At 38.7% G+C, this 23179-nt stretch overlaps 1 protein-coding gene across 1 annotated transcript in view; it reads right to left on the minus strand.

Annotated features, from left to right (window-relative positions):
• Window positions 1–19427, minus strand: part of LOC126455619 (uncharacterized) — a 74364-nt gene extending 54937 nt beyond the window's left edge. The window contains exon 1 of the mRNA XM_050091381.1: window positions 19362–19427. The gene's annotated coding sequence lies outside the window, so the exon portion shown is untranslated. The remainder of the gene's footprint in view (window positions 1–19361) is intronic.
• Window positions 19428–23179: the final 3752 nt, after the last annotated feature.

A 23179-nucleotide genomic window follows, 5' to 3' on the forward strand; every position in this document is an offset into this window, starting at 1 on the left:
TAGTTTGAATCTTTTATTTAGCTGGCAGTAGTGGCGCTCGCTGTATTGCAGTAGCTTGAACAGCGAAGATTTTTGTGAGGTAAGTGATTTGTGAAAGGTATAGCTTTATGTTAGTCAGGGCCATTCTTTTGTAGGGATTTTTGAAAGTCAGATTGCGTTGCTCTAAAAAAAAATATTGTGTATCAGTTTAAGGACAGTCTTGTATAATTCTTCAAAGGGGACATTTCAAAGTAGGGAAATAGAGAAAATTTTAATGGAATAGCTAATAGTGCCATGAGAATAATGCCAAAAAATGACAGAGTAATGGATATTTTACTACCTAATGTTTTTCCTCAAACATTCCATTATAATATAAGACCAGCTTATGTTATTTTAGAAATGTTTGATGCAACCCTTGAATAGAATTATTCTTTCATTAAAGCACAACAGCAAAATTTTCAAGGGCAATTGCATAGAATCGATGGCAGACAACCAAATTGTGAAGAAATCTTAAGACTTAATTATAATATAAATTTAGCAAATTTATACCAAAGAATGATAGAAAATTTAAAATTTATTTGTCAGCAGAGTTATTTTAAACATTTTGGATAACTATGCACAAGAACAATTGATTTTTGCATACATACTATAAATATCACTCAGATTTTGTTGAGAATTTTAATTAAATTTTTTGTTTTTTAATTTATTTATTTTCCAAATTTGACTGAAAATTTTCAGTTTTTGATTCTAATTCTTTTTTATTTTTCTAAGTTTTTCTTCATTGGGGATAAATTTTTTAGTATCATCTCTACACATTAGACACATAGAATGATCTGGATTTATCAATTTATTAATACATTCTTTATGAAAAATATAATTACATTTTCTTTTTACAGTCATAATTGTGATCTGTTAAGAATATAGAACAATTTTCTTCTTTTACTTATAATATTTCAAAAGGTTTGAATATTTTTTTGGATGAATGATTCAGATAATGTTTAAAAAGTTTAAAATATTTTTTAAAGTTGCCTTTATCTTTAAATTCTACTATAAAATCTTTGGAAAGTTTTTGTGTATGTAATATGTCATCCCTATAAACTTTATTGTGAAATTCTCTAATAAATTTTCAGATAATTTCTCATTATATGATATATTATCCCAAATTAACTATCTTGAAATTCTTGCGTAAAGAATTCAGATAATCCTTGGTCAACTGATAAGCATTCCAACTATAATTTATCTTAAAATTATTACACATAGTCTTTGGACAATTCTTGCTACGCTAATATATATTTCCAGTCTACTTTAGTCTGATAGTCTCTTATAATTTTTTTGGATAATGCTTGTTTCCTCCATAATTAAGACCAATTAAATTTATTTTCAAATTCTCTTACAAAATTTTTGTCAGTTTCCTTCGTGATATTTTATTCCAATTCATTGTATCGTGAAACTATCAAATAAAGTCTACTGATAATTATTCTTTAATTCACATACATTCCCAATTAATTTTATTTCGAATTTCTCTTGTAATATCTAAAGGTTTTTCTTTTTTCATATAATACTCCTGTCTAATCTATCATGATTTTCTCTCATAAAAGTTTTAGTTAGGTTTGGATTTGAAATTGAATTGCAATCTAATTTCTCTTGAATTTTTCTATCATAAAATCTTCAGATAAATATTGTATATGTCATAAAGGATACAAATTAATTTTATTTTGAACTTCTGTAGTAAAATCTTCAGTTAAATTTCGTCAGAGTATTAACATAAATTCCCATAATAATTTATCTTGAAATTATCTGTTAAAATCTTCAGTTAATGCAAAATGCCCTGATATATTGTTGCATTCTCTATTATTACACAGATTATTAATTTTGATATACACTCCTGGAAATGGAAAAAAGAACACATTGACACCGGTGTGTCAGACCCACCATACTTGCTCCGGACACTGCGAGAGGGCTGTACAAGCAATGATCACATGCACGGCACAGCGGACACACCAGGAACCGCGGTGTTGGCCGACGAATGGCGCTAGCTGCGCAGCATTTGTGCACCGCCGCCGTCAGTGTCAGCCAGTTTGCCGTGGCATACGGGGCTCCATCGCAGTCTTTAACACTGGTAGCATGCCGCGACAGTGTGGACGTGAACCGTATGTGCAGTTGACGGACTTTGAGCGAGGGCGTATAGTGGGCATGCGGGAGGCCGGGTGGACGTACCGCCGAATTGCTCAACACGTGGGGCGTGAGGTCTCCACAGTACATCGATGTTGTCGCCAGTGGTCGGCGGAAGGTGCACGTGCCCGTCGACCTGGGACCGGACCGCAGCGACACACGGATGCACGCCAAGACCGTAGGATCCTACGCAGTGCCGTAGGGGACCGCACCGCCACTTCCCAGCAAATTAGGGACACTGTTGCTCCTGGGGTATCGGCGAGGACCATTCGCAACCGTCTCCATGAAGCTGGGCTACGGTCCCGCACACCGTTAGGCCGTCTTCCGCTCACGCCCCAACATCGTGCAGCCCGCCTCCAGTGGTGTCGCGACAGGCGTGAATGGAGGGACGAATGGAGACGTGTCGTCTTCAGCGATGAGAGTCGCTTCTGCCTTGGTGCCAATGATGGTCGTATGCGTGTTTGGCGCTGTGCAGGTGAGCGCCACAATCAGGACTGCATACGACCGAGGCACACAGGGCCAACACCCGGCATCATGGTGTGGGGAGCGATCTCCTACACTGGCCGTACACCACTGGTGATCGTCGAGGGGACACTGAATAGTGCACGGTACATCCAAACCGTCATCGAACCCATCGTTCTACCATTCCTAGACCGGCAAGGGAACTTGCTGTTCCAACAGGACAATGCACGTCCGCATGTATCCCGTGCCACCCAACGTGCTCTAGAAGGAGTAAGTAAACCACCCTGGCCAGCAAGATCTCCGGATCTGTCCCCCATTGAGCATGTTTGGGACTGGATGAAGCGTCGTCTCACGCGGTCTGCACGTCCAGCACGAACGCTGGTCCAACTGAGGCGCCAGGTGGAAATGGCATGGCAAGCCGTTCCACAGGACTACATCCAGCATCTCTACGACCGTCTCCATGGGAGAATAGCAGCCTGCATTGCTGCGAAAGGTGGATATACACTGTACTAGTGCCGACATTGTGCATGCTCTGTTGCCTGTGTCTATGTGCCTGTGGTTCTGTCAGTGTGATCATGTGATGTATCTGACCCCAGGAATGTGTCAATAAAGTTTCCCCTTCCTGGGACAATGAATTCACGGTGTTCTTATTTCAATTTCCAGGAGTGTAGTAAACAATTTTATTTCTATATGTTTCTGTTGTTCTTGAATACAGTTCATATAAGTCTTCAGAACTAAAAGTATTTCAAACTGTAATTAATCAATACAATAACTTTTATATTTCCTAGTTTACAATATCATTCAATTCCTAGTCTTTTCGCTTTAGTTTTCAGTTCCTTTATATTACAAGCAGTCTGTGCACTGTGTGTAGTCTCTGGACTGTTGATGTTATTGTGGAAAAGGTTAATAAATTTCTGTTTCATAAAATAACCTCATATTCCTAATTGCTTTACTCTACCTTATAATTCAGTTACTTTTAGGCTATTCATTTATAAGAAGTATTTTTATTAGTAAAATATAGAACTGTCTACTTATTACTTGAGAAAAAAGTACTGATTACTAATGATATTTTAAATTTTATTCACAATGGTATTTCTGCCTCCAGCATGCTGGAGACTGTAAAAGTGTGGAAAACAAGTGGGTATTTACTAGAAACTTTAAATAATTACAATCTTGACTATGCTGAAATTAACACATACAATTTTACTACAGGAATATTTCGTTACTGAGTGGAATACAAATTTGAGTTCTGTTTTTTTTAAATTATTCATAAACAAAACATATTTCTTCTTTATCTAGATTGCATAAATAATTCACATTCTCATTCTGTTATTTGATCTATGAATGTGCATACATGATTATCAAGATAACCTACAGATAGAAAAAAAGAAAGTGTTAGTCTTCTTATTCCCCTTGTATGATGCATTCATTTAGATAAAATTTTTACATATAACAATATTTATCCTGCAAGACCCTTCAGATTAACAGGTCTAAACTAAAATGAAAAAAAAAATAGAAGCTGGGTTACTCACCCTGCTTCTTTTCAATTACACAGATATTATGTGAATTACCAAATCCCAACCATTTAACATATCTTCAGGTCCTTTCTATATTAAAACTGTCACAACTAGATATACATCATGATATTTTGTCTTCAATAGTTCTTACTCATAAAAATTTACTTTCATATTTTTCGCCATACAGTGCCTTTCACTGCATTAGATTTGATCACTATGAATAAAATCTTTGATTTAAAAATGTATGTTGATCAATTAGCTGTATTACCTTTTTCCAAAATACCTTTAAGTTTTCTGATTCTAATTTTAACACCAAATTTATATTTAGGGTTATCAAAAGATAGATAGATAGTTGGCTTATAATTTTACTCATTAGCTTCTATTGGCTTCATTTATTGTTGAATGCTCTGTTATTGTATTCATCTACCAGCTCTTGAGATAGTTCAATCCATTTATTTTTATTTTGAAGAGCAAATTTTTTCCACAGCTTTTCTTTATGCATCCTATTAAATAATTCTACAACAGATGCTTTCAAAACATTGAAAACTGAATAATGATTAATATTGTACTTTTTCATGTTGTTGTTGTTGTGGTCTTCAGTCCAGAGACTGGTCTGATGCAGCTCTCCATGCTACTCTATCCTGTGCCAGCGCCTTCATCTCCCAGTACCTACTGCAGCCTACATCCTTCTGAATCTGCTTAGTGTATTCATCTCTTGGCCTCTCTCTACGATTTTTACCCTCCATGCTGCCCTCCAATACTAAATTGGTGATCCCTCGATGCCACAGAACATGTCCTACCAACCGATCGCTTCTTCTAATCAAGTTGTGCCACAAGCTCCTCTTCTCCCCAATCCTATTCAATACTTCCTCATTAGTTACGTGATCTACCCATCTAATCTTCAGCATTCTTCTGTAGCACTACATTTCGAAAGATTCTATTCTCTTCTTGTGCAAAATATTAATTGTCCATGTTTCACTTCCATACATGGCTACACTCCATACAAACACTTTCAGAAACGACTTCCTGACATTTAAATCTATACTCGATGTTAACAAATTTCTCTTCTTCAGAAATGCTTTCCTTTCCATTGCCAGTCTACATTTTATATCCTCTCTACTTCGACCATCATCAGTTATTTTTCTCCCCATATAGCAAAACTCCTTTACTCATTTCCTAATCTAATTCCCTCAGCATCACCTGACTTAATTCGACTACATTCCGTTATCCCCATTATGCTTTTGTTGATGTTCATCTTATACCCTCCTTTCAAGACACTGTCCATTCCGTTCAACTGCTCTTCCAACTCCTTTGCTGTCTCTGACAGAATTACAATGTCATCGACGAAACCCGAAGTTTTTATTTCTTCTCCATGGATTTTAATACCTACTCCGAATTTTTCTTTTGTTTCCTTCACTGCTTGCTCAATATACAGATTGAATAACGTCGAGGAGAGGCTGCAACCCTGTCTCACGCTCGTCCCAAACACTGCTTCCCTTTGATGTCCCTCGACTCTTATAACTGCCATCTGGTTTCTGTACAAATTGTAAAGAGCTTTTCGCTCCCTGTATTTTACCACTGCCACCTTCAGAATTTGAAAGAGAGTATTCCAGTCAACATTGTCAAAAGCTTTCTCCAAGTCTACAAATGCTAGAAACGTAGGTTTGCCTTTCCTTAATCTAGCCTGTAAGATAAGTCATAGGGTCAGTATTGCCTCACGTGTTTCGATATTTCTACGGAATCTAAAATGATCTTCCCCGTGGTCGGCTTCTGCTAGTTTTTCCATTTGTCTCTAAAGAATTCGAGTTAGTATTTTGCAGCCGTGACTTATTAATCTGATAGTTAGGTAATTTTTACATCTGTCAACACCTGCTTTCTTTGGGATTGGAATTATTATATTCTTCTTGAAGTCTGAGGGTATTTCGCGTGTCTCATACATTTGGTCACCACATGGTAGAGTTTTGTTAGGACTGGCTCTCCCAATGCTGTCAATAGTTCTAATGGAATGTTGTCTACTCCAGGGGCTTTGTTTTGACTCAGGTCTTTCAGTGCTCTGTCACACTTTTCATGCAGTACCATATCTCCCATTTCATCTTCATTTACATCCTCTTTCATTTCCAAAATATTGTCCTCAAGTAAATCGCCCGTGTACAGACCCTCTACATACTCCTTCCACCTTTCTGCTTTCCCTTCTTTGCTTAGAACTGGGTTTCCATTTGAGCTCTTGATATTCATACAAGTGGTTCTCTTTTCTCCAAAGGTCTCTTTAATTTTCCTATAGGCAGTATCTATCTTACCCCTAGTGAGATAAGCCTCTACATCCTTACATTTGTCCTCTAGCCATCCCTGCTTAGCCATTTTGCACTTCCTGTCGATATCATTTTTGAGACATTTGTATTCCTTTTTGCCTGCTTCATTTACAGCATTTTTATATTTTCTCCTTTCATCAATTAAATTCAATATTTCTTCTGTTACCCAAGGATTTCTACTAGCCCTCGTCTTTTTACCTACTTGATCCTCTGCTGCCTTCACTACTTCATCCCTCAGAGCTACCCATTCTTCTTCTACTGTATTTCTTTCCCCCATTCTTGTCAATTGTTCCCTTATTTTCTTCCTGAAACACTCTACAACCTCTGGTTTAGTCAGTTTATCCAGGTCCCATCTCCTTAAATTCCCACATTTTTGCAGTTCCTTCAGTTTTAATCTACAGTTCATAACCAATAAATTGTGGTCAGAGTCCACATCTGCCCCTGGAAATGTTTTTCAATTTAAAGCCTGGTTCCTAAATCTCTGTCTTACCATTATATAATCTATCTGAAACCTGTCAGTATCTCCAGGCTTCTTCCATGTATACAACCTTCTTTTATGATTCTTGAACCAAGTGTTAGCTATGATTAAGTTGTGCTCTGTGCAAAATTCTACCAGGCGGCTTCCTCTTTCGTTTCTTACCCTCAATCCATATTCAGCTACTACGTTTCCTTCTCTCCCTTTTCCTACTGCCGAATTCCAGTCACCCATGAATATTAAAGTTTCGTCTCCCTTCACTATCTGAATAATTTCTTTTATTTCATCATACGCTTCTTCAATTTCTTCATCATCTGCAGAGCTAGTAGGCATATAAACTTGTACTGCTGTTGTAGGCGTGGGTTTCGTATCTATTTTGGTCACAATAATGCGTTCCCTATGCTGTTTGTAGTAGCTTACCCACATACCTATTTTCCTATTCATTATTAAATCTAGTCCTGCATTACACCTAATTGATTTTGTGTTTATAATCCTGTAGTCACCTGAGCAGAAGTCTTGTTCCTCCTGCCCCCAATCTTCACTTATTCCCACTATATCCAACTTCAACCTATCCATTTCCATTTTTAAATTTTCTAACCTAACCGCCCGATTAAGGGATCTGACATTTTTTCATAAGTTCTTTAAAATGTTTATTATAGAATCCTTTACCAATATCTGTTTGTTAATTTCTTGGTGTTCTCTCTCTCTCTAAACATTTTTCAGAAAACATCAACTACATTTTTATTAGTTTTACCCTTAACTGTAATAGACTAAGCACATTTTGAAAAAAAGCATCTATTACAGCAGTTTTTTTCTCATTGGTTTCAGTCATTCATTGGCAGTTTCTTCACAAATATTCAGACCATCACTTACAACTTTTTTTTAAAAAATTACACTTCATAGTTTTACATACTGCACAAATTCTTTCAATTCTTTGTCTTCATTTTTTGTTGTAGTATTCGCATGTTGTGTGTCAGTAAACTTTTTATGTACTCAACACCAAATATGTTTGTCTGAAAGATTGTTCATTTATATAAGATTCAATTTATAAAGTTTTGAATTTCAATTATTTGATTCTTAAAACTTCACAATTTACAGAACTTAACTAACTCTAATGTTTAAATTCCTATTTATTAATGGATCTAATGATGTAAGCCATTTTCTAGTACTTCTGTCTTATCTAAGCATGATGGAGGTTTGTTTTCACATTATTTATTTCTTTATTATGATGTTCCTTACCTTTTTCGTCTAACTGCAGTTATTGCTAATGTTTCTCCAACTGAAGCATCAGAAGCAATTTTCTTTTGAAGTTCTTTATCTGCTTCATGTCTGTTTTGCACCTGTATTATCTCTATATGCAACAACATCTCTAATTTTGTTCTTGGACCATAATAATTACAACCAGGGAGACTTATTTCAAATGGTAATATACTAATTAAAATATTAACTAATCCTTTTCCATGTTTTTTCAGTTTTCCAAAATGTGTATGGCAACTTATTCAAATATCTAATCAAAGATGTAATTCCTTTTGCATTGTTGACAGTAAAAACACTAAATATATTTGCTAACATGTTTGTTATTCCCACTTTCTCATTATGGTAAGTTTTATTTCTGGCTCTTTCTTCTCTATGAATAAATGCTATTACATCGATTACATCTCTACCATCATTTATCCAAACACACTCAGTGGGTTTTTCTGTAAATTTTTTTATTAAGTCCTTGCCTAGTTTCTGATCTTCACTTTGCAGTGAATCATCTGGATTTCTTGGCTTCAATGCAGGAAAATAATCATCACCGTTTTATTTTATCAAACTTTTTATTTATTATGATTACTTGATTTTATTTTGTTTGGATTATCATCAGAACCCAATGCACCAGAATGGTAGAATATATCTGCATAATGTGATAAATCAGAACCAGTAAATCCTGTATTTGTGCCATCCATAGTAATCTGTTTTTAGTTAAGAGATTCATTAGTCCATATGTACCTTCATATATCCTGTCACCAACTGTTAATTTACCTGTGTCAAATTTTACTGTTAATTTACCAATGAATTTTAATCTACCAACTGGTCTATCTTCACTGTTGTTGATATATTCTAGTATTCTTTGGCTTAGGTATTTATTTTGCTAACATCACCCTCCTTTATTTTTTTAACAGCGTCCTGAGCTTGAGCTGCCTTTTATCTATCTTTAACCTTTTATTCACATTTAGTCAATAAACCTTATTATTCTGATTCACTTAGCACACTGTTCAATTTGTGATACGCCTCCAAATTATTCCTGATGGTGATGAGTGTGAGGACTAATTTGTTTTTTGTCTCTGTTTTCTTCCATAGCATTCAGCATATTATTGCCAAATTCTTCAATTCCTTCTTTAACTTTTTTGACTGCCTCAATAACAAGTTGGTTCAACTGGCTCAGTGCACTATGGGACTTAATATCTGAAGTCATCAGTCCCCTAGAACTTAGAACTACTTAAACTACTGACCTAAGGCCATCACACACATCCATGCCCAAGGCAGGATTCGAACCTACGACCATAGCGGTCGCGCGGTTCCAGACTGAAGAGCCTAGAGCCGCTCAGCCACACTGGCTGGCAACAGGTTGGTCTTTTTTATAGTTTTTATATTCTATTCTTGTTTTTTTCCGTAAAGTGGTATGCAGGTGTTGCATACTTGATTTTCGATATAGGCACTAGAATAGTTTCAGAAAGTTGTTATCCTTCTTCCATGGAATTTCACAAATGTTCCTGAAAATTATATGTAAGCTGCTTGTTATTATAGAAGAGCGTGCTGAAAAGTAATAACTGATTTCTTTATTCTGTTGTCAGTATCATTCTCAATATCGTTTGAGGTATTGCATGTCATACATATTACTCAGTCGACTTTCCCACTTTGCTGATATAAGCTGCAACCCTTTGTCGCTAGAGCGCTCCAAAATGTAGGTGTAACAAGGCAGTGTGTAATAAAACTATATCATTGTGTGCTGTAATCGAGTTTCTCTCTCATACAGCATGACAATACCAGACCACATACAAGTACTGCATCATCTGCAACAATCTGACACCTTGTATTCACTGTCATCGATCATCTTCCATACAGTCCCAACTTTTCCTCATCCGGCTTTCATCTTTTTGCAGAACTTAAAGAACACTTTCGAGGCCATTCCTTTGATAGTGGTGAAGTGGCGCAAGGTTGGTTGGTTGGTTGGTTGTTTGGGCAAGGAGACCAGACTGCGTGGTCATCGGTCTCATCGGTTTAGGGAAGGATGTAGAAGGAAGTCAGCCGTGCCCTTTCAGAGGAACCATCCCGGCATTTGCCTGGAGTGATTTAGGGAAATCACGGAAAACCTAAATCAGGATGGCCGGACGCGGGATTGAACCGTCGTCCTCCAGAATGCGAGTCCAGTGTCTAACCACTGCGAAAGTGGCGCAAGCAGAGGTGGGGTTGTGTCTTCATCAACAAAGTTAAACATTCTACAATGACAGTATCAGCAAACTAGTCTCTTGTTGGGTGAAATGTGTTTTCTTTGCAGTGGTGAATCTGTTCATAAACAAATACGTAGATATTTAAAAATCTCTAAGAGTGTTTACACAAAAAATTCGGAGCCATTACTTTTCAGTATGCCCTCATAAACTACCATTTCGGAACAGCCTGTCATCCTATCAGAGCTACTGTCAAGTACGAATGAACATTTCTAATATACAGTGGTTCTTAACTGTAATGCAGAAGTCATAGGAACCCAACAATTTCGTTGTGTGGAAGGAGTTCATCACTGTATAAAAACATTGATGCATTAGTATGTTGTTGGACGCTAGCCAAATTGTGATGTAGCAATTACAGAAATAGAAATGCTGACAACAACAAATAAACTGAATTTCAAAATCATGAAGACAAAAACTGCATACCGCTTATATCAAAAAGATTGCAGTTTAATGGAATATATGTTAATGGTAAAAATATAGCGAAAGGCAGTCCCATACAGTTCAACTCTGAAAGAGGACTGCTAGGCATAGTGTAGATGATCTCCTTTTAGTACAGATTAACTGCCGAGAGTATTACAAGACATTTAAAATGCATACATTTTTGTTCACTAAAATGAACCAGTGCTATCAAGCAAATTGGCTGCTGAAAGGCGTGCAGTCCTATATGGTAAAAACTGTGACCTCAAGTCTGTATCCTATCCCTTGCACTCTCCCACGCATTTACAGTATTTTACTCCATTTCTCTCTTCATAGAGATGTTGTTTAGAACATGGAATGTATTAAGCAATGTCAGAATGGAATGGTAGTGTTACATCGTGGTCGAGTTCCGAAAGAATCACCGAGAATACGACACTAAAATGCCCCAAAGTGAAACACTTAAGATCCCGCGTGCATTTCTCATCCTCAACGCCTGTGCTTCGACCTATAGAGACATTAGTGTCCGCCAGAATGTGACCAGATACTTCTGATCAGAGAGTGCAAGCAGAATTTAGGTTGCACATCGTTAAGGTGGAAGCAGATTCGAGCATTTGCACCTCATGAATAAGCTTTCAATAAGTTTTCATGAATAAGTTTCTGTCGCACCACTTTTTGAAGATGTCCATTGCTCTTAACCTGAACTGGTTGCTAAGCTGATCATTGCAGCAGTATCTATATCCTTAGAAAACTTCAGGCGTATCTCTTCATTCCTTCGACCTTCCGTACCCCACTTTTCTGTACATTGAGTCTTCCTAAGTAGTCTCTTAAACATCACCCTACTCTTCATCACACGTTAAATTATGATCTGAGTCTATAAATGCTCCTGGGTATGCCTTACAATCCAATATCTGATTTGGGAATCTCTGCCTGACCATGATGAATCCTAACTAGAATCTTCCCTTATCTCCCGGCCTTTGCCAAGTAGCCACCTCCTCTTGCGATCTCTGTGCGGAGTATTCGCTATTACTAACCGATATTTACCGCCGAACTCAATTAGTTTTTCTACTCTCATTCCTAGAACCAAGCCCACATTCTCCTGTAACCCTTTCTTCTAGTCCTTGCCGCACAACTGTATTCCAATCCTCCATGACTATTAGATTTTCATTTCCCTTTACGAGCTGAATTACGCATTCAGTATCCTCACATACTTTCTCTGTATCTTCAACTTCTGCTTGCGACATCGGCATGGCTATATGAACTATTGTTGTTGGTGTTGGTTTGCTGTCGATTCTGGTGAAAACAACCCTATCACTGGACTGTTGATAGCATCTCACTCTCTGTCCTATCTCCCTAGTCATAACGAATCCTATTCCCGTTATTCCATTCTGTGCTGCTGTCTATGTTGCCCTACACATATTTCCATTTCACTTCACTGACCCCCACTATATCTAGAGTGAGCCTCTGCTGTTCCCGTTTCAGATTTTCTAGCTCCGCTGCCACTTTCAAGCATCTCACATTCCTTCGGACAAGCTTCTGTCCCGACTCATAGAACATAATTCTTTCTTTGTGTAGTGTTGGCAGATTTGCCGAAATGCACGCGTTAAACTCACGCAGGCTGGCGTGAGGTATGAAACAGAATACGGATGAATGCTATAAAGAAAAGTACGTAGCTGCTGGAATACTTAACTTTAATCCATAATTGGTGAACGTCGCTCTTGATGGTACATGTATAACAATCATTAGTAACTGGTAATGGCGCCTTGCTAGGTCGTAGCCATTGACGTAGCTGAAGGCTATGCTAACTATCTTCTCCGCAAATGAGAGAGGCTTCGTCAGTGTTGTATCGCTAGCTAAGTCGTCCTTACAACTGGGGCGAGTGCTAGTAAGTCTCTCGAGACCTGCCGTGTGGTGGCGCTCGGTCTGCGATCACTGACAGTGGCGACACGCGGGTCCGACATGTACTAATGGACCGCGGCCGATTTAAAGCTGCCACCTAGCAAGTGTGGTGTCTGGCGGTGACACGACACTTTGGTTATTGAACTTTTTTGCCATGGTTACCTGCCTGCTGGCAGTTCCCTCCCAGAGATCTGAACGGGGCAGTAATCCGGATTCTTTTGCCACTGGAGAAATCATCGTGACACTTTTTCAGTTGCAAAGTACGTGTCTGTAATGCAGTGATTTCTGTTGCCTTCTTTATCCTCATGTCGTTATCATTGCTGATTCTTCCGCCTTTTAGGAGCAATTTCCCACTCTTAAGAGGAGGAGAATCTCTGTTCGCTCCTATGCACTCTTCGACAAGGCTATTGGCAAGACGAGAGTGACTTCTTATGCCGGAAATATTTTTCCACCATTGCCAATAATTTTAATTCAAATTGTGAATAGGGAGAGGGTTTCAACCCGGTACTGGGGACCTTTTGATTACGTACTAAAGCACAGCTACTTCCATCGTCTGTATAGGATACGCTTACACACCTGGCAGTCATTTTGTTCTCATAGCGGCCCCAGCTATGTGACCAGTTTGTTTACGTTGGGGTCGTATATTATACTTACATGAAGATAAGAATAAAGTAAACGATTTTTGAAATGTTTAGCTTCGCACCAATGTATTGACCTATGAGCTGATAATGTAAGAGGGGGAAACCCCAAAAAAGGATTTTGTTATAAAAATTTGAATAAATACAAAATTCCTTCAGCCGGCTTCAAAGTTCTCTCCATTAGATCTGACGCACTTGTCAAGTCTTTTTTTTATTTTTTTACTGTTTCAATCATGTCTAGAACTCTTCAACTTTCATATTGTTCAGTACCCACTGCGGTGCTGTTTCTACCGCCTCCACATCATCTTAGCGGTTCCCCTTTGGCGCTTTTTTTTTTTCATCCATAGGCGTAGGTAAAAGTCGCATGGAGCCAGATGTGGCGAATACGGAGGATGCTGAACGACAGGCCATCACTGAGATGGCAAATAGAGGCTCACCAATCATCTGATCGCCAAAGCTCCAAGTGTTTCCACCGCACATCCTCTCGCAGACGTCTGATAACTTCCCATTAACAGCCTGGCCAGGGTTACAAATTCCCGATGCACAGTTCCACAAGTATCAAAATAGACAATGATCATAATCTTCCAATTAGGCCTTAAATGCCTCACTTTTTGGGGGGGGGGGGGGGGGAGGGACTTGGGATTCCTCCACTGGCTTGACGCTTGCTCGGTTTCTGGGTCACACCCATAACACCAACTCTCATAACCTGTAACGATTTTGTTCAAAAAGTTTGGATCACTTTCAGTCTCCGTTTTCACGTCCTGACAAACATTTATGCGCATGGTTTTTTGCTCTTTTGTGAGAATTATGTGGAACAAATTTAGCGGCAACACGTGTCACATGCAGATCCTCACTCAAAATCCGCTGTCACAAGCTCCAACTCACGCCTGTCTGTTTCAATTTGGTCGAACGTGAAACTACGATTCTCGTTGATTTTGGGCGGTTTTTTTTTCAATGTTTTCCTCGTTTTGCGATTTGCATGGCGTCCAGAAAGAGGTTGGTCTTCAACACTTATCTTTTCTGCTCAGTAATTATGCAAATGCTTTGTAATGTAGCTGTGCAGTACGATTTTTGTTTTGTATTGTTTCGCCTAAAACCGCCAAGAGAGAACGATGCTCTAAAAAGCGTGAGCGGAATTAAATGACAATCGATGACACCTCAAGTCGACCAGGTAAGGGGCATCTGGTACTCGTCAAGCAAACACAACGACTGAAGCAGCATTTAGTGGTGATCTGACTGAAATAACACACACACACACACACACACACACACACACACACACACACACACAGTGAAACTTTTTGTTTTTGTCTGGGACAATGGTCAAGATCCAGATATAAAAATGTAGCTCGTATACCCAGGTCCGACCTAGGTTTTGTGGAGGTTTGCAGGTTTCCCTTCGTTATCAAGCTAATGCCAGAACTGGAAATCCGTTCCAAAATTTGGAGCCCATCTACTCCACGCTCTGCTTATGTTCGCTAGGATGTTTAGCCTCAAACAGCAAAGCTCTCCGACAGCCTACCTCACTCTCATCAGTCAGGGAAACTCTCATATTTTATTATCAAGTTATTTCCGTTTCCTGCATTGCTTCCAAACCGCGTAGTACTGTATATTCGTAACTAAGGTCTAGCAACGGAAATAATAACTTCTGTGACACAAGAAATGAGATAGCGTGAGGAGATTAGTTTTTTCAATCAAATATTGTTTAAAGGAAATTTAGACCGGAACGTGAAGAAACTAATATTTGGACCAGTCGACATCAGTTTTGATGATATACCTTTGTTTGCCAAAGTGTCACTCAGTTACCCTGGGGTGCATATCGACTCCCTTTTCCTGCATGGTTTCACCAAGCTGTTTCATGGATGCCTGACCCAGATCTACTTTATGTACAACAGCGATTTCTTCGACCAGCTGGAAGGAGTCGCCATGGGGAGTCCACTTAGTTCGGTGGCTACCAGGTTCTTCATGAAGCATTCGCAGCAGTTGTTGGACTTGGTATCTAGTAACCATAAGGTCTGGTTCAGGTACGTCAACGTCACCTTCGTCTTATGGAACCATGACGAGGAACAGCTCGATGAGCTCCTACATCTCAACGCTCTCCATTCGAACATTACTTTTACTATGGAGGCGTAAAAGGATCAATAAATATCCTTCCCAAGTATGCTGCTTACGAGGGATGGTGTGAACCTAGACCACAGCGTGTATCTTAAACCAACATACATGGATCGATTCCTGATCAAACTTCTAAATTATCACCATAGCTAGATAAGAGGTGTGACTGATACGCTCTTAACGCACTCAAGACGAATATTTGAGCCGCAGCACCTCGGAAGCGAAATGCAACACATGAAATATGTTCTGAGGAACAATGGGTATTGCACCAGTTATGTAAGAAGTATATCACAAAACCCATCATCCTCAAAAGTGACACATCTCAACTTAGAATTGTCGGCCACAGCCTTTCTGCCATATCACATCAATACAGGTATATCTTTAAAAGAGTGATGTGAGTACAAGTCAGCGGCAGTTAATAAAATTTATATTTTTAATCTGTTTTGTGGTGGTCATAACGTACCCCATCCATGGCAGTACATGTTATGGGAAACGCGATGGTACTGCTAAGGTTAATTCGCCTGTCAGATTCGATGTCGGGCCAGCATCCCTCGCCATCCCAGATGGGCGTTAAGATGCACAGTTACCCAGAAGGGTTGAGCCCAATCTCATGCACGAATTTGCCTGCCACCCGTGGTCCATATATCTATAAAAAAGTGATGACTGATAATCTAAAGGTCCTGAATCCCAGGTTAGAGTCTCATCATTGTTTAAATTTTGAATAAAAATCATTAGCAACATAACTCTAAGACTTTCAGCAAACGAAGTCGCTCTCGTTCTACCAATGGCCTTGTCAAAGATTACAGAAAAGCAGACAGCGGTTCAGGGCGCTCTGTTGGCCTTGGGGAGGGAAACTGATCCTAATAACGCATGAATCAGCAGTGACGAAAGGCATGAGGATGCAGAAGGCAATAGAACCCACTGCAGTACAGACACATAATTTGTATCTACAGGACATGTGGCCTGTAAGTGAAAACGTATGATGATGATATCTCCATTCAAAAAAGATTCCTGGCTAACCACCCGTTTGAATCTCCGGGAGAGAGCTGCCATGGGGGTGGTGTCCATGAGAAAAAGAGTGAACAACCAACGAAACGGTAACGATCTACGGGCCACGGAGTGGAATGTATGAAGTTTGAATAACAAAGGGAAGCTTCAAAATCTCAAAAGAGAAATGCTAAGGCTCGATCTAGATGTAGCGGGGTCAGTGAAGGGAATTGGAAACAATGCAAGAATTTCTGATCAGACGAGTATAGTGTAAAATCAACAGCAGCAGAAAGTGGTATGAATAGGAGGGTAGGGCAGAGAGTGAGTTGCTACGAACAGTCCAGTGGTAGAGTTGTTCCCCTCAGACCACCTTCACCAACAACAATAGTTCAAAGAAACGTGCCGGCATGGGAATCAAAAGATGAAGATAAAGAATATGAGGAAACTACACGGCTGATTCTGTATGTAAAGGAAGATGAAAATATAATAGTGCTGAGGGACTGGAATGCCGTTGTAGGGGAAGGAGTAGAAGAAAGGGTTACAGGAGAATACGAGCTTACTACTAGGAATGAGAGAGGAGAAGGACTAATTGAATTATGTAACACGTTTCAGCTAGTATTAGCGAGTACTCTTTTCAAGAATTAAAAGAGAAGGAGGTATACTTGGAAAAGGCCAGGTGATACGGGAAGATTTCAGTTAGGTTACATCATGGTGAGACAGAGATTCCAAAATCAGATGCTGGATTGTAAGGCGTACCCAGGAGCAGACATAGACTCAGATCGCAATATAGTAGTGATGAAGAGTAGCCTGAAGTTTAAGAGAATAGTCAGGAAGAATCAAGACGCAAAGAAATGGGATGCGGAAGTACTAAGGAATCACGAGATACGCTTGAAGTTCTCAAAGGCTATTGATACAGCAATAGGGAATAGCTCAGAAGGCAGTATAGTTGAAGAGAATGGACATCTAGAAGCAGGGCGATCAGAGAACTGGGACAGAAGATAGTAGGTACCAGGAAGTTAAGTACAGAGGCAGAAGTGATTGTTGGAAGTACTGATTTGACGTTCAGAAAAGTCAAAACAAAGTGAAATTAAAAGTAAGGCGGTAACATTAAGAATGCAATGAAAATTCCACTTTTGAATACAGAGGAGAGAGAGGATAAGTAGAATGAGTACACAAAAGATCTCTATGAGGGGGGGGGGGGGGGACTTGTCTCACGCCATGATAGAAGAAAATATTGCAGTCGATAGGGAAGAGATGTGGGATCAAGTATTAAAACGAGAATTTAAAAGTACTTCGAACGACTTAAGATCAAATTGTAAAATGGTGCAAGTTAGCGAAATGCTGAGAACAATGGGAATAAGCTGTAGGGAAAGGCTGGCAATGTAAAGTATATACAGAACAAGAATCAAGAGGGAAGAATATGAGTACAGAATATGGGTTAAGAGTAAATGGAAGAAAGAGGAAAGTGATGATAAGAAGCAGAAACGAGAACAGCTAGAAACTGGGGATAACAAAGTAGATAAAGTTAAGGGATTCATTTACCTAGGTAGTAAAATAACCAATGACGGACGGATCAACGTGGACATGAAAAGCAGGCTAGCACAGGCAGAAACGGCATTCGTGACCAAGAAAAATCAACTATATCAAACATAGGCCATAATCTGAGGAGAAAGTTCTGAGAATGGACGTTAGATCTCAACATAGCATGGTAGTGAAACATGAACTGTGAGAAAACAAGAACAAAAGAGGATCAAATCATTTGAGATGTGGTGCTACAGAAGAATGTTGAAAATTAGGTGGACTGATAATGTAAGGAATGAGGAGATTCTCCTCGAATCGGCGAGGAAAGGAATGTATGGAAAACACTGACAACAAGAAGGGACAGGATGATAGGACATCTGTTAAGACATTAAGGGATAACTTCTGTGCTAGCTAGTAGAGTGAGCTGTAGAGGGTAAAAATTGTAGAGGAAGACAGAGACTGGAATACGTCCAGCAGATAATTGCAAGTACTACTCTGAGATGAAAAGGTTGGCAGAGGAGAAGAGTCCGTTGCGGGCTGCATCAGACAATCGAAAGACATGACTCAAAAACATATTAAATAAATAAATAAATAAAAATTATGGTTCACATTTCATATCACACTAAGCAGACACCGTAGGCTACATAACAACGCACGCAAGAGACATACGCCCTCTGTTCATATATTTATTGAGACGAGACTTCGGATTTCATCCGAAGGCTATAGAAGAAACAAGTCAGGGAGATCCTGGGAACTTTAAAATCATGTGTAACCCTCAAAGAAATTTATATTCGTTCTTCAGTGGTCAGTTGACAACAAAGACTATTTTCTAAACTGCCAAACCTACGAGTCTGAACGTGTAGTTTTATCGTAGCGCTTTAAACATGTGTTTGTAATTTGCTTTTCCTTATAAGTTATACAATAAGACCAAACTGGTGCACAACAATTTTGCATGAATTATATCACCGTATCATTACGTCATATTCGAAGCAAGGAGGTACAGTTTTTACTAAGAAAAAGAATGAAATTTCAATGCTAATACTTTTAAATTGGTACCTTTAAAACAATTAATGTAATTAACAACTGCAGTCATTGTGTAGTAGCAACGTTTTTCAAAATAAACGTACTACGACAAATACTTTTGGAGTAGCATGTGCCAAAGAAGTAATTCAGGGTCTGAACTTAGCAAAGAAAGTGAAAGTAAATAACCATGACACTCAGAGAATTTATGTACCTAGAGAAAGTCTCCAATAACGCAAGTTGAAGAAAGACGCTCCAAATCATAAGACAAATAGACGAAAAGTAATTAGGGAAAATGACAATCCATAAAATCCACGTGAAGGAGAAAACAGAAGTCACGTCATTAAAAAAAATGAAATAAAACTTACGGAGTGCAGGAAGCTCTAGCGGAACAGATATCAACGGTAAAGTTGTCGGTCGACACGTCCCTTGTGCCCAACGACGCGGAAATCGAATTTCGTAGAGTGGAATTAACTGTAGATTTAGGAGAATATATGGATTAGGGATAAATAAACGTAAGATATCAATCATGTTTTTTATTGATAGGATACTTACATAATTTCGTAACCACTGAAAACAAATAGAAGTGAATGATTTCCCCTATTTGGGAAGCTAGGCTACTGAAGGTAAGAGAATTAGGAATTGAGTTAGTATAGGTTAAGAAAACTCCGTTCGATAAATGTCGGCACCGATTTTAAGTTTCTTGGTATGTACTTCCGTAAGACAGTATTGTATGGAAATTAAGTGTGGACCATAGGAAATATGGAGAAGAGGACACTTAGAATGTGGAAATGTAGGACACTGTTATAAAATTTTGTGGGTCGATAAATATTAATTTAAGAGGCCCTAGAGATAACAGGCGAGCAAAGAAGTCTACGAAAAGTAGCTGATACGTAAAAGGTGCTGGAAGGGGCTTTAAAGGAGAAAATTGTATGGACCATAAAGACTAAAATTAGCAAAACGTAATGATGATGTTGCGTGGAACAGTTAACTTTAAATTAAAAAGTTAGCACAACACAGGAAGAGAAGACGAAAGACCAATCGAACCAGTTTAGAGAATAACAAGTAAAATATCTTCCTTAAACTAAATTGTATCAACTGACTTAATTTTAGTTCTCTAGTGGTCATATACGGAAGCAGAATCAGAAAATCATAACGTGAACTCAAGAAAAATAGCGTTGTAACGATCGCCTTCAGCCGCCTAAAGTGTATAAATTACGTTTCTCTCGATGGAATTTCATGTCACAGAATTTAATTGTTATAATGGGTAGAACAGCAATTCTAAATTCCTGTAGCACTTAAGCAACAAAAGTTTAAAAAAATTAATACAAATAGAATACAGTAGGACATATTTCTATGAGTTAAATGAGACACTCACGTTTTATGACAAACAGAACCAACGATCTATTCTTCGCTTTACAGGAGCTTCCTTAGCACTCCTCTAAATGTGGATGTGGAACAGAGATACGAAATTATCAATGAAAATCCATGGTTTTCGGTACCACTGGAAGAGAATGTCTGCAATGAGTGCTGCTATTGCCGTATCGTGTCTGTACCTCTGCACTGCGTATTTTAACAGAAAAGCGCGGAGCGACGTGTCACTTTATCACTGTTTGACATAGCCTAGAAGGTTCTGATAACAAGCTAACTAGTTCTAAGATGTCCTTGTGGCACGATATCTCTCTCTCTATCTCTCTCTCTCGCACACACTCTCTCTTTGTCTCTCATACAGATATACACACACGCGACATACACATACACACACACACACACACACACACACACACACACACACACACTCCCTCTCTCTCAACCACAACATCCAATAAGTAATGTATTTATATGAACCGTTTTTATATCCTATCTTCAGAGAACTGAGCGCAGTAGATATTACCGAAATGTTCTCATGCACAAAAGGAAAATATTGTAGACTTGTAAACATATGGTGGGTACAATGGCCTATTTGTCTGCTTTATGAAGAGACACTGTTATGGTTCCATCAATCGTAAGTAGTTTCACATGAGATGTTGCTTATTCTTGTTCTCCAAAGCAGAGAGGGGCTTAGAGTACTACCGTACTAAGATCGACAGTCGGTTTGAGTCCTACATTACTGGAATTCCTAAGCAGACCAACGATTACACACACGCAACGAGTGTTCAAGTCCAAGATGCCGAATTTCTAGCGATTATCGAATTTCTTGTAAAAAAACTTGTTGACAAAATGCTCAAATGTTTTGTGAAATCATAGTAATAAGGTAAGAAATAAAATATATCAAACATACATTTGTCGCGCCTTTGAATGATACTTGAAATCATGTACTTCTTCTGCGGGGAAAACTGAGTGAGCAAGAATAATGATGGTGGAAGCACTTGTGAAGGAGACATTACTTCTTGCGGCACACACATTCTCTTTCTGGTTATTTGAAGGATTCTCTATTGATACAGTTTTGAGACTGACAAATTATTGGAGCCTTCTTATCCCCTTTGTCATGATGGAAATACGTCAAGGCCACTTAACAGCGGACTGCACGGCCTACATAATCCATGAGATTGATTTCCTGCAGGATTCTTCGCAAATCTTAGAAGTTAAACATTGAATGTTAAATTCTCAATTGGCATCTCATTATCTGCACTTGCGTAAAAAAGTCTCCTTTCAAAAAATGTGTCAAACGGTTCTCTACTCTATTTTATTTGTTGCTACACAAATTATTTTACGAAACATTTGACCTTTTCAAATTTATTTTTATTTTCAAATTTTGTTCAGAAAGCACGAAATACAATGTATTTAAGTAGCGATCGGTATCCTACCTTTATTAAGAGTATGTAGATCAAGCAAAAGTGGAGAAGTTTCAGTTTAAGCTGTGATGATTCATAGCACCTTGACATATTTTTCCATCATCATCGACAGACATTTTCTACCAGCAGCTTGCGAATTTTTTCGTTACCTACACACCATATGAAAAGATGTGGAAACAATTAGCGATCGCAAACGCATCAAGACCAAGTGAAGAAAGTGTCAATGCTGGCAAAGATTTTATCACTACCCTTTCAGTTAACTCCACATTTCTCTTTTCCGTTCTCGGTTCTTACCGCGCACTTCTCTGCCTTTAATGTTGCTGCAAGACCTTCCACAATAAGGAGGCGTCTTTGGTGGTCGACCAGGCTTGCACACCTCAGGTGATGCTGTAGTTGAGACCACAGTGTAACATAACAGTCGCGACACTCACTGCTGTAAAAGTTGTTACCGTTTGACAGATGGAGCGACACTAAAGCTCCAAGCGGCAAGTAGGATGAACGTCAAACGTGTCGTAAGCATAATGTTTGTTTTGCATCCATTTCCTACGTAATTTACGAAATATTTGAGTTATTTTCTTGCCTCCAAGGGTTTGTGTAGAATCAGAAGGCATATATGTTTCTAAAAATTATTGTAAAATAAGTAGAAGTATGGACAAAAACCATGAATCGAGTGGCAAGCTACAACACATTCGTGAAGAAACACTTGTGACATTGGTTAGAATTGCAACCTTCCACGTTGATATCAAAAGAATATAAACACACAGTTTCACACGTAAGAAGCGCAGACATGTACCTCTACATGCAAAAGCGATCGACAGCTTATTTATCGTTCTGTAGGCCTACTGTGTTCGTCATTGTCGCCTGCTGCCTCAAGTACGACCTTCATCTTTATATTATTCTAAGTAGGCCAAGTCATTGCCAAATAGTGGGAGAAATATGTTGAAAAAATTATGATTAGCTGATTATATTACATTTCACACAAAACCAAATATTTGAATGATTTTCAATCTTCAGTGAACAAGGTGCTAACAAAATAATGTCATCACACGATGGTAGCAAGGACAAGTAAGTAACTAACAACAGAAGTGAATGAAATATGTAACAAATATTACGTATTTGGAAGACAAGAATAACTGCACTTAATCTGATCAATTAATCGTCAAAGCAGGTCTGTGTTGACGATTCACACGAATCTGGCACTGATACATGGAGAGTTGAACTGGCTGCTTCTGTGTCATTGGACTGTTTTACAGCTTTAGATGGACTGTCGAATCTTTCTGACAGTTTCCTCTTCATCGTCAGTGGAGGTGGCTTATTTGGGACGTCAAACGGCGTGGGTACTGCATTCCACACGAGTTTGTTATTGTCTGCGTTGTTCGAAATGTAGCGAA

This window comes from Schistocerca serialis, chromosome 2 (genome assembly GCF_023864345.2).
Source record: "Schistocerca serialis cubense isolate TAMUIC-IGC-003099 chromosome 2, iqSchSeri2.2, whole genome shotgun sequence".
Classification (NCBI taxonomy): Eukaryota; Metazoa; Arthropoda; class Insecta; order Orthoptera; family Acrididae; genus Schistocerca; species Schistocerca serialis.